We start from the raw sequence: 12468 nt of genomic DNA, 5'->3' as shown, positions 1-12468 counted from the left end.
GAATTTCTGCAGGATTTTTCTAAAGAATTTCTGAAGAAATTTTCCAACGAATCCCTACAGGAACTCCTTGAGAAACTCCTAGAAAAAGTTCTGGAGGAATTCTTTGAGGAATGCAATGAGAAATCCTTGTAGTTTGGTGAAAATTCCCAGAGGATTTGTTAGAGGAATTCCTGGAGGAATTTCTGGTAGAATTTCTGGCGCTCTTCCTTAAGAAATTTCTGAAAGAATTCCTGGAGGAATTTTTGCGGAATTTCTGAAGTAATTCATGGATGAATACTCGGAGGAATTCCTGAAAAAATGCCTCGGAGATTTCCTGGAGAAATCTATGAGGGAATTTTTCGAGGAATTCTAGGAGGAATTCATGGAAGAAATCTGTTAAAAATTCATCTAGGATTATCTGGAGGAATGCGAGGATCAATTCTTAGAGAAATCCCTAGAAGATATATTGTAGGAATTCTGACAGTCATTCCAAAAAGAAAATTTCAGGAGGAATCTCTGGAGCAATTATTGTAGAATTTACCAGAGAAATTATTTGAGGAATTTCTGGTGAAATATATGAGGCTTCCTGGAAAATTAATGGAGGAATGTCTAAAGAAATTTCTCGAGGAACTTATGAAGGAATATCTGGAGGAATTTCTGAAGACATTCAGTATTACATCCCTGGAGGAATTCCTGAAGAAATTTCAGGAAAAAATCCTGGAGAAATTCCTAGGGGATTCCGTGGAGGATTCCCTGGTGGAATTTCTCGCGGAATCATTCGAGGAACTCCTGGAGAATTCCTGGAAGAGTCTCGGGTGAAATTACTTTAGGATTTTCTGGTGGAGTTCATGGATGAATTTCGGGGAGAAATCCCTGGAGGCATCTCGGAGGAATTTCTGGAGGAATGTCTGAAGGAATTATTCGAGCAAATTGTGAAGGAATACCTGGAGGAATTTTTTGAGGAATTTCTGAAGAAATTTATGAATGAATTTCTGCAGAAATTCTTGGATAAATTCCTGGAAAAAATCCTGAAGAAATTCCTGAAGGAATCCGTGGAGGATTTCCTGGACAAATTTCTTGCGGAATTCCTCGAGAAATTCTTGGAAGGGTTCCGGGAGACATTCTTGGAGAACTCAGGCAGAAATTCCTAGAGGAATTGCTGGAGGAATTTTGGGAGTTCTTCCTCGACAATTTTTTGAAAAAAATCCTGGTGAAATTTCTGGAGGATTTTTTGTGGAATTTCTGAAGAAATCCATGGAAAGATCCCTGGAGGAATTCCTGATGAAATTGTTTGAGAATTTCCTGGAGGAATCCATGGAAGAATTCTTTGAGAAATTTCTTGAGGAATACCTGGAAGAATTCCGTGAGAAATTCCTTTAGCATGTTATGGAGGCATCCGTGGAGGAAATATTAGGGGAATTCTGACAGACAGACTTTCAGGATTTTCCTAGATAAATGTCAGGAGGGATCTCTGGAGGAATTTTAGGAGTGTTAACTGGAGGAATTCCTGGAGGATTTATTTGAGAATTTTCTGGAGAAATATATGAGTCTTCCTGGAGAAATGTCTGAAAGAACTCCTCGAGGAATTTCTGAAGGAATTCCTGAAGGAATTTCTGGAAGAAGTTTCTGAGGAATTTCTGAAGAAATTCAGTAATGAATCCCTGGAGAAATTCCTGAATAAATTTCTGGAAAAAAAATCCTAAAGAAATTCTTGGAGGATTCCCTGGTGGTATTCCTGAAAGATTTCTGGAAGAAATTCCCTCCGTGGAGGAAATCCTGAAAGAAATCACTTGTTGCATATTGGGGGAATTTCTAAAGAAATGTCTGAAGGAACCCCTCGAGGATTTTCTAAAGGAATATCTGGAGGAATTTCTGAAGAATTTCATTTTTGAATCCCTGGAGGAATTCCTGAAAAAAAATCCTGGAAAAAACCCTGGAGAAATTACTGGAGGAATCTGTGGAGGATTTCCTGTAGAGATTCCTCGCAAAATTTTTGGAAGAGTTCCGGGAGACATTCTTTTAGGATTCTCTGGAGAAATTCTGGCAGAAATTCCTAGAGGATTTTCTGGAGAAATCCCTGGAGGAATTTCATGAGGAGTTCTTGGAGGATTTTTTTGGGAGGAATTCCTGTAGGAATTTCTGGCGTTATTTTTCGAGAAATTTCTGAAGGAATTTCTAGAGGAATTTGTTGAGGATTTTTTGAAATAATTCATGGATTCAGGAATTCCTGAAGAAATTCGTTGAGAATTTCCTGGATAATTTTCTGAAGGAACTCCTGGAGAATTTTCTCGAGGAATTCCAGGAAGATATTCTTCAGAAATTCCTTCAGAATTTTCTGGGGAATTCCATGGAGCAATTCCTAGAGGAATCCCTGGAGGAAATATTGGGGGAATTCTGGCAGACATTCCTAGAGGATTGAATTTCAGGAGGAATTCCTGGAGGTAATTTTGGAAGAGTATTTACTGGAGGAATTCTTGGAGGAATCATTTGAGGAATTCCTGGAGAAATATTTGAGACTTCCTGGAGGAATTTCTGAAGGAATTATTGGAAGATTTTTTGGGGGAATGCCTGGAGGAATCATGCACGAATCTTTGGAGAAATCCTGGAGGAATCTCTGTAGATTGCAACAAGGATTCCGATCAAAATGTTCTATCTAGGAATTCTGACATTCTCCAATTCTAGCATCACTAATTGTCCAGGATCAAAATTCTTTCGCACGACAATATTTTTTTTTTCTACAATTGACAATTTTTCGATATTCTCCATTGTATTTGATACGTTTATAAAATTTCATAAGAGTCGAGATAATGACTTCATATTAAAGTTTGGTAATGCGGTGATTCTAATGAGGAGAACGTGCCTCTAGAGCCGACCTACTGATTGGTAATGCCTTAAAATCAACACCATCCGAAGCCTTCTCCAGAATCCCAATAAGGAGTACTTGGCGATGTTAGCACCACAACATGTTGAAACCCCTACTTGGGAATTCATATTGGGTGTAACACCATAATTCTATTTTGCACCATGATCATACATATGTAGCACCATTATTATGGTGCCCCCTCTAAGCAAGAACCCTGCGCACGCTAGTGCTTCGTAGTCCCCAATTTTGCTTTTCACCCAGGATATATAGGGTGGGGCGTGGCAAGATGGGTCGCGGGGCAAGATGGGTCAGTGCCATTTTCGGGCGCATTACTCTTGTTTTGATTATGTTAATAATTCTGTTAGATGACCAGCATGAATATACAAAAATTTGGGGCATTAATTGAAAAATTATTCACTCTCATTGGAAATTAAAAATGAAATGATTTTTAGCCATTTTTCTTATGCGAAACATTCCATATAATCTCCATATAAACGGCCGCGGGGCAAGATGGGTACCCTTCAATTTTGAACGCATTTTTGGAGCATTCAAAATTTAATTATTTTTTATAACAAGACTATCTCATAAATGACTTCAATAAAGCGGAATGAACGCTCAAAATTATAACATAAAATTATGATAATTTTTTAGTGAAAACATCGATTTTCAAGTCGCCTTAGGACCACTCAAATCGTAAAGTTTTTTATATGTGGCCGACCCACCTCCACTTTCGCTCCCGAATTTCTGTGGCTATCGGCTTTTGATGACATCGGCGATGGAGCTCCACCCGTTGCGTGTTCTCCGCTAATACACACCAGGTTTCACTGGCGTATAGCAGCACAGACTTCGAGTTAAACATTCGGATTTTGGTGCGTCGACTGATCTGGTTGTTTTTCCATACGTTTCTTAAACTCGCAAAAGCAGCCGTCGCCTTCTTGATCCGAGCACCTATGTCGATCTTGGTGCCACCATCGGCCGTTATTTGGATACCAATATATTCTAAGCTTTCAACATTCTCCACTGATTGCCCAACTATCGTAAAGCTGGAAGGGATGACCGTATTTACATCCAAAGGTTTGGCCTTGTTGCCGTTGATGGTAAGACCTGCCGCTGAGGAGCGATTGGCAAGATCATCGAGCTTACTCTCCATATCAGAGCGCCCTTGAGCTAGGAGATCAACGTCATCAGCCAGTTCGAAGTCATTTAGGTGCTCCATGATAATGGGCTGCCAAAGCAATCCACGATTTTGTTCACGGTCAATCGCACCTACCAGGATCTCGTCGATTACGATAAGGACCAGTAGCGGTGATAGCAACATGGTGATAGGATACATCCTTGCCTCACTCCAGCAACGACCCTGATGGGATCGGACAAAACACCGTTGTGCAATACTCTGCGCGAAAATGCCCTGTACTGTGCTTCAATGAGACCAATGCGGATACTACGGGGTCAGCTTTAAGCATCTCAGCTGATATGCGATCGACCCCTGGGGCTCTGTTCGATTTCATGCTACGGATGGCTGTTTCTGTCTCCTGCACTGTGATGGAGCTTCGGTGTTGACACGGGTAATGCGTCGAACCCTTGGCGGATCATGCTAAGGTTTTGATGGCGTGACCGACACTTGAAAAAGGTTTCCAAAGTGCTCGAACCAGCGTTTCAACAGGTCAGTCGGGTCGGTCAGTAACTGTTCAGAAGTGTCTTTAACGGGCATCGTAGCATTCATCTTGGTCCCACTAAGGCGGCCTGACCCAGTAAACCAGTGATCGTATAAGGTGTTGCATAATACGTTAAAGTGGAGGCGATATACGTACATTTTACATGCGCCTAAATAGAGGCATGTACGCATATGGCCTCCACTTTATCATCTTATGCAACATCTTATACGATTACTGGTTGTCTGGGGAGACATCGTAGAGGAGACAGATGTCGCCTGTGTTTGCGGCTTTTTCACCTTCGTCGGCTAGGGAGTCCGCCCACGCTCTTTTGTCCCGTCTACTTGAGCGTTTCACTTCCTTCTGGAGAATCAAATAGCGCTGGCGGGCTACGGCTTTGGCTCCTCGTGTTTTCGCTCACTCTATCGCGGCTTTGGCGTTTCCTCGTTCCTCTATCTTCCTCCAGGTATCATCTGTGATCCACTGCTTTCGTCGGGTGCGTAGCTCACCCAAATTATTCTCGCCGGTGGTGATCAAGGCGTTCTTCATGGCGCTCCATTGATCTTCTACGCTTCCACCTTCTGGAATATCCGCAGCACGGTTCTCAGCGCCCAATTTTCTCCTCCTGTCGATGGATACTAGCAATGCGCAGTCGCATCTCGCCGATTAGGAGATGATGGTCGTACACAATGTCGGCGCTACGGTTGTTCCGCACATCAAGAAGGCCCCGTCTCCATTTTCGGCTGATGCAGATGTGGCCGATTTGATTTTCCGTGACGCCATCACAGGAAACCCATGTCACTTAGTGCACTTGTCGATGAGGAAAGAGCGATCCCCCAATCACCATGTGATTATTGCCACAAAACTCTGCAAACAGCTCTCCGTTTTCGCTCATTTCTCCGAGACAATGGCGTCCCATGACGTGCTCATAGTCCGAGTTGTCGGAACCAACCTTCGCGTTGAAGTCGCCCACGAGGATCTCGATTCCGGAATCTTGTTCACGACAGCAATCAGTTGACTGTGAAAGACCTCTTTATCTTGCAATTCGGCAGCATCGGTTGGCGCGTAACATTGGATCATGGTAAGGTTTCGAACCCGTGTTCTAAATATGGCTACAACTATCCTCTCATTAATAGGTTCCTACATCATCAGCGCTGGGTGGGCGTGAGCGCTGAGCAGGAAACCAACTCCACGGTGACGAAGAGCGTGTTCTCCTCGTAGGCCAGAGTATAGCAGAATTTGACCCGACGCCAATCTGTGTTCTCCAAAGTTCGGCCAACGGACTTCGCTCATTCCTAGGATCTCTAGCTTCATACGGCATGCCTCATGACTCGTGGTTGTGTCAGTTTACCCTGCTGGGCTAGGGTTAATACATTCCAAGTTCCAATTCTTGTCCGTTGTTTCACGCTAATAGTCGTTGCCGTTAAGTCAGTTCGTAATCTTTCATTTTCGGTTTTAGTAACGTTTTTTTTTGGGGTTTCGGAGACAGTAGGTTGTTGGTCTGAGGTCCCCTATCCACCGTGGTGGGGCTGCCACCTTAGGTATAGCTTCCGGTGGAGGAGCATTTCATACTCAGCCGCTGGATGCAAGAACAGACGCTGTTTGAGCCACACCTCCTTGGTGAACAGACGCTCGAGACGTACCTGCTCAATCTAGCTGAATTCAGAAGGACAACAGTGCCCAGGCTGCACTACCAGCTAAGCACACAACTCTTAGCTTAGCGGTCTTTGTCATCGCTTGACCCGTGGAAGCATGAGGTAGGAACTTGTGAGGACCAGAGCTATATTGGACGCTGTCCTTTTCGACTCACCGTTTCGCAGCCCAAAATGTATGTGTAGACTTGGACCCAAATGTCTCAAATGGAGGAGAATGTGTCTCTGGAGCCGGCCTTCTGATGTGTAGACTAGACTAGACTAGATGTCTGTTTGCGTCATATACAAATCACGTAACGAACGAATCTCGAATTCAAACAAGAATTCTTTCTGGGATTCACGCATGAGTTCTTGCAGGGATTTCTTTAGGAATCCCTCGTGTGGTTTCTCCAGAGATTTTTTTCTAGCATTTCTTCAAATATTCGTGCAGAAATTCTCACAAGGGATTCCTCTTGTGGTTTCTCCATATTTTCAATATGAAATATCTGAAGAACTAACGCTATGATCCCTTCAGGGAGTCCTCCGGAAATTCCTTATGAGTTCTTGAAGAATTTCTCCGGATATTCCACAAGATTTTTTTCCAGAATTCCATTGAAGATTTCTTCTGGAATATGATTCCTTTAGAAATTACATACTCATGCAATAATTTTTGCAGGGTTTTTATTTAACGATTTCTCCGGTGATTCCTCAAAATTTCAGAAATTCCTTCAGGACATGCCCCAGGCACTTCTCTAGAGAATTCTCGAGTGATTTCCCTAGTGATTTCTTCAGTGGCTTTTCAAGGAATTCATCCAGTGATTTATCAAGCAATTCCTCTGAGGAGTAAATCTGCAATAGATAGAATAAAATTGCCCAAATTTTGCCAAATAATATCTTAAGATGTGTTCATTTCACCTACAAAATTTCATGTGAATCGGTGCAGTACTTTTTGTTGTAGCAATGAGAGAGTAGATGGAATTTGGTTTTATCTGAATTTAGCAAGGAACTACTAAATTTTTATTCCCAGTACTAAAGTGTCACAATATTGCGCTACGGTTAGCGAAATTCGACAAACACAAGATTCGAACTCTTGCTCCACCACTGACTGGGTGGGACAAGAGTTCTAATTAGACGCACACATATAAAACGTGTTGTAATTCAAAATTGTAAAAACATTAAGCGTAACTTTGTTCAGCAATGGATGGTAGAATCGCCATACGGTATTCATTCATTTTTATCTGCTTCGGTTTTTTTAAAATAAATTGAATTTTCAACTAGGTTCGAACTTTTTCTCCTCCTTATAGAGAGTAAAATCAAGGAAGTCAAGGAAATTACGAAAAGTTCCTGAACTTACAGGGTGCGGCAGGAAAAAATGCGAAAAGTTCAAGGCACTATTACACGCTAAATATAGGATATATATGTGTATTTTTCCATGACAGTGTATCAGTCAATGTCTATATTCTAGTACTGAAAAATAAAAATGAACATATTTGATGTTTAACATGTGATAATGTAGGCCTAGTAAGCGGATATCAATAAACTGCGCGCCCAATGGTCATTAAACAAAATGACTATAACAGTATTGCTGTGTGCGTTCAAGATGCAAACGGTGCCCAAATGCGCTTCAAACGCGGTAACACTTGTTACCAAAGGCAACGGAGCAACCATAGCCAATATCACCGCCAACCTAGGATTCGAAAGCTCCCACTGACATCGGGTTACTTGTTAGAAAATCTTACCGCATTTGGTGCTCCCGCATTTGATGTTTGCATTTTGAATGCACACAGCAATAACAAAAGTAGCTCAAAATCGATGAACAACCAGACCACACTGATCCAGAGCCTTTCACATACCAGATGAAATAAGTACATATATTTGATGATATTGTAGAGAAAATCAAAAATTTTGTTTTATCAGATGCGAAATTTTAGCGAACTGTGCGATTTTCTGCGGTTTGAAAATTCTGGTTGTCTTCATCTTCAGGCGCCGCCCTGTAAAGGTTAGTGACCAAAATGGGAAATTTTTTAATTAACTTTTCAGAAAACTAGCCTATTATAGATCATGGAACTTTGAAACATAGATTGGTTAATGTCAAATGGACGAAAATGAGGTTTGAAGTTGAAAAACACTTTCGCATTTTTTCCTACCGCATACTGTACGCATGCCTTTATAGCTGTGGATATACCACAAATTTATGAAAATACTTGCAAGTGGATCACCAAATTGTAGGGTATTGGTTCCCTTATTAAGCATGTGGCTCCCATTTTCATCCTACGAAAAACAAAGGAATGAAGCACTGTTTGTTTTGTTTCTTATTTTTGTATTTTTTGTTAGAAGTGAGCACGCATGAAAACAAAAAGAACGGAATCAATCGGTGCCGTAATCGCTTGTTTTCGAGTAGGATGAAATTGGGAGCGTGAGATTACTGATGGAACACAAACCCTATTACCATGGAGTCGCGGAGTTTGAAAACCACTACCCTGCAATATATTTGTGCATATCTCAATATGCATACGAATAAGTTGTGCTACTGATAGCTGTAATTCATCCCCCATCCATCAACAGCTGATCGTTATCCGGCCAATAAATAGGCCATCGAAACGAAAGTACAAGTTCAAGTGCTAGACTATTATTTTTGTTTGCTTTTCGCAGCCAGTCTGCTTTGAAGCTTGCATAATTTGAACATTGCTTGCTCCTTGTATATGACCCTACAGTCGTACTGGAATTGAACCTGTTTTTGAAATCTAGTGTACTTGTGGACACTTACAAAGTTGATAACTAAAGAGTTTTCATATACTGCATGTTGCATTCAACACTATGCTCAAGGCCTCGAGAAGTCAAAACACACCCCACAAGAAATGATCCTCGACCCATCTAGGAATCGAAGCCACCATCTTGGCGCTCAGAAACTATGCTTGCACTAAGCTACCTGGAGTCCCACAATGCTGGAGCTCAATGTGGAAAGCCAACTTCTCACCCTCTTCAAGGAGGAGACCCCCCTGAGATAGTCGGGCCTCCTATAAGACGATACCACCAACTTCTCAGCTGTGTTACCTCAATCGAGCTGTTTTTTTTTTATGTCGCGCAGTCGTATTAGCACGGACAAACAGACGTAACACGTGGTTAACCACGAACTAAGTGTTTGTGTTACGTCTGATTCGTTGTGTTATCTTGTTCAAAAGCAAAAGCTTATTTTAAGACAACCTGGAAATTGCGGTGGGCGTCTTATAGGAGACCCGACTATGTAACTAGCAAACCATCTTCAATCCTCCTATAAAGCAAAAAAAAAAAAGATCGAAACGAACCACTTCGACACCGATTTGACGGCATGTAAAATTTATGACACGAGACACAACGTGGCGGCAGGCACACGACTAGGCTGTCTTGCAATCGACGACTGGCTGAATCAGAACCTTCTCACCTGCCCGGCCGAACGGGTGTGGAGAATCGTGTTTTCTGTATCTGAAACGGTACACCGTTGAGTTATTTTTTGTTTGAAGATTGTATGGGTTTAAAGCCCAAGATAACTTAGAAATGGGATACGCGTTCGTGTACTATTTTATAGAAGAAATTATTCGGAATGAAACATTTTCTTCTTGCATGTATTATAAATGCCGGAATCTATGAATAACATCAAAAATGTATCAATCATAATCAATGTTTATGAAAAAAAAAGTGACCAAATAGTGACTTAAAAGTTGTGGCTTTAGAGAATGGTATTAGACACACAAAATACGTATGTTTCATAGAACGGATAGACATCTTCATTAGACAAATAGGCGCTGGTCATTAAAAATCGACAGCAGCGAAACCAGCGGTGGCGGGCAAGCTTTTTACACTGTGAATTTCTCCAGCCAGCAGGCGATTAAACCACAACTCTCGTCTAATAGGGCAGTGCATGAAATTATCTCCTTCTCTTTCACTCTTACAGAAATTTTGTAAACAACAAGGCCACGAAACGTCAAAATCCCATACAAAATCAAAACAGTGCAGTACCCTATAGTTCATACGCTCAAACAAATTGACATTTGACACGTCTGGGTGCTTGTTTTTTAAATAGATTTGCGCGAATTGTAAAACCCTCAAATGTCACGTGTTAAACGTATCTCGCGCTTAGTATCATAAGGACGTATCTACAATGATCGATTTCTCATCATCGATTTTCTTTTTGGTTAATAACTTGGCCGGCAAGCTATAGAAAATAGCAACATTTTATTCACTAAACAACCCAAATTGATGAATGAAAAAATGAGTTAAGTTAACGAAAATAAAATAGCAGCTCACTGAAACCTTGGTATGCCATTTGGAACGCTGCTGGAGTAGGTGGATGTAGTCGACGTTCCACCTGCGCCAGAAATGTTGAACGTATTGCTTGATTTTATCCCATCGGGACAAAGAATGCATGTTTGCGTCGGTCAAGTCGGGTTCAGCTACTGCGTTCAGTGGCCGGAAGATCAAAAAATGGCCAGGTGTCAGGGCGTTGTAGTCCGTAGGATCGTCAGATAGAGCACATAGCGGTCTGGAGTTCAATGTTGCCTCGATTTTCGTCAGAACTGTGGTCATCTCCTCGAAGGTCAGGATCGCTTCACCAAGAGTTCGACAGAGATGGTGCTTGAGCGATCGAACTCCCGCTTCTTACAATCCTCCAAATGATGGCGCACGTGGTGGAATGTAGATCCACTGGATGGCCTTTTCTTCGGTAAAGTCCTGGAGCTTCCTGAGGAACGGTTGGGAGTTGAACAGTTCGTGGTGTTCCTTAAGGTCGTTGTTGGCTCCGACGAAGTTTGTCGCATTGTCGGATATTAGCTTGGCACATTTTCCTCGTCGAGACACAAACCGTTGCAGGGCTCCGATGAATGCAACTGAAGTCAGGGATCCAACTAACTCCAGATGAATCGCTTTGGTTGCTTGACACACAAACACACAAATGTAGGACTTCACACGGGTCGTTGAACGAATAGCTGGCTTCAAATACACCGGTCCGCAGAAACCCACTCCAGTGTTGTAGAATGGATAGACGAGCTCAACTCGGTCCGTTGGTAGCTCACCCATGTATTGCTGCAGTGGTTTCGGTTTTTGACGGAAGCATCGTAAGCAGCTGAAGCATTTGACGGCAGATTTGCCGCGTTCAACACAGAATTTCTCCCGGATCATTGGCAGTGTTAGCTGGTTTCCGGAATGCATGTTTTCACGATGATACTCTCGGATGATCGCTTCCGTAAACTTGTGGTACGGAGGCAGGATGTACTGATGCTTCATGTCAAAGTTGCAAGTTTTGTTGCGTAGTCGTCCTCCTACTCGCAGAACGCCTTGGTCGTCGATGAACGGTGAGAGGGAGATCAGTTTATGCTTCGTGTCGATCATCTTCCCTTGCTGCAGCTGGCGAACTAGCTCAGGGTAGGCCTCCCCTTGCACTAGCTTCACTAACTGTTGAACGGCTGATGTCTTCTCGTTGAGGCTCATGAAGGATGTTTTCGGGACGTCCACGTCCTTCTTCAAGATGCTGATGAATCTCTGCACCCACACCATAACTCGAACCATTCGCCGGTAGGATCTGATGTTCTCAAAAAGGGGGAATGTTTCGGCTGGTTGCTCGGCATACACGCTGACTGTTTCTTGGACTTCCTCGGGTTCTTGGTACCCAGTGGGCCACGTTGGTTCTTCGGCTTGTAGAAACTCGGGACCATATTCCACCACAATCTTGCGTTTTGGAGCTCGTTCGGCATCAAACCCCTTGATATGATGTCCGCTGGGTTGTCGTTGGTGCCTACGTGACGCCACTCCATCGTAGATGTTAGCGCTTGGATCTTCGTGACTCGGTTAGCCACAAATTGCTTGAGTTGCTCAGGGCGACGTGCGATCCAAGCAAGAGCGATAGTTGAATCGCACAAGAGAACAGTTTTATCGGTACGAACATTCAAAGCGTTTAAGGTATCAGTGACAAGTTGAGCCAAGAGCAAAGCACCACATAATTCAAGCCTGGGTATAGTCAGATCAGGCTCTGACCTTTTGGATTTACTTGCCTTTTTGATTGTGGCTACGCGTGACCTCGAGCATACTAGCGACATATAGACCTTACCGTTTTCGTTTGTGGACCTGACATAGACGCATGCTCCGTAAGCGAGATTCGATGCGTCACAAAATCCGTGGATTTGGATGGTGGCGGAGGAGAATGGCAGAATACACCGGCTAACCTTGATTTGTTGGAGACTTGCTCATTGTGACTTGAACGCCACCCACTTGTCGATGTCCTCCTGGTCTGCTTCTTCGTCCCATCCTTTTTCCTTCTTCCACAGGCTCTGCATGATGAGTTTCACCACGATGGTAATGGGTCCAGCCAGTC

The 12468-nt window shown here is 42.8% G+C and overlaps 1 protein-coding gene across 1 annotated transcript in view; it reads left to right on the top strand.

Moving 5' to 3' along the window:
* The first annotated feature begins 9511 nt into the window (after nt 1-9511).
* The window catches only part of LOC109427172 (CIMIP2 protein GA14893), a 41268-nt gene continuing 38311 nt past the window's right edge, over nt 9512-12468 (top strand). The window contains exon 1 of the mRNA XM_029869735.2: nt 9512-9595. The gene's annotated coding sequence lies outside the window, so the exon portion shown is untranslated. The remainder of the gene's footprint in view (nt 9596-12468) is intronic.

Source organism: Aedes albopictus, chromosome 2, assembly GCF_035046485.1.
Source record: "Aedes albopictus strain Foshan chromosome 2, AalbF5, whole genome shotgun sequence".
In the NCBI taxonomy this organism is placed as follows: domain Eukaryota; kingdom Metazoa; phylum Arthropoda; class Insecta; order Diptera; family Culicidae; genus Aedes; species Aedes albopictus.
Note: the sequence above shows the minus strand (reverse complement) of the source record. Positions and strands in the feature narration are given on the sequence as shown.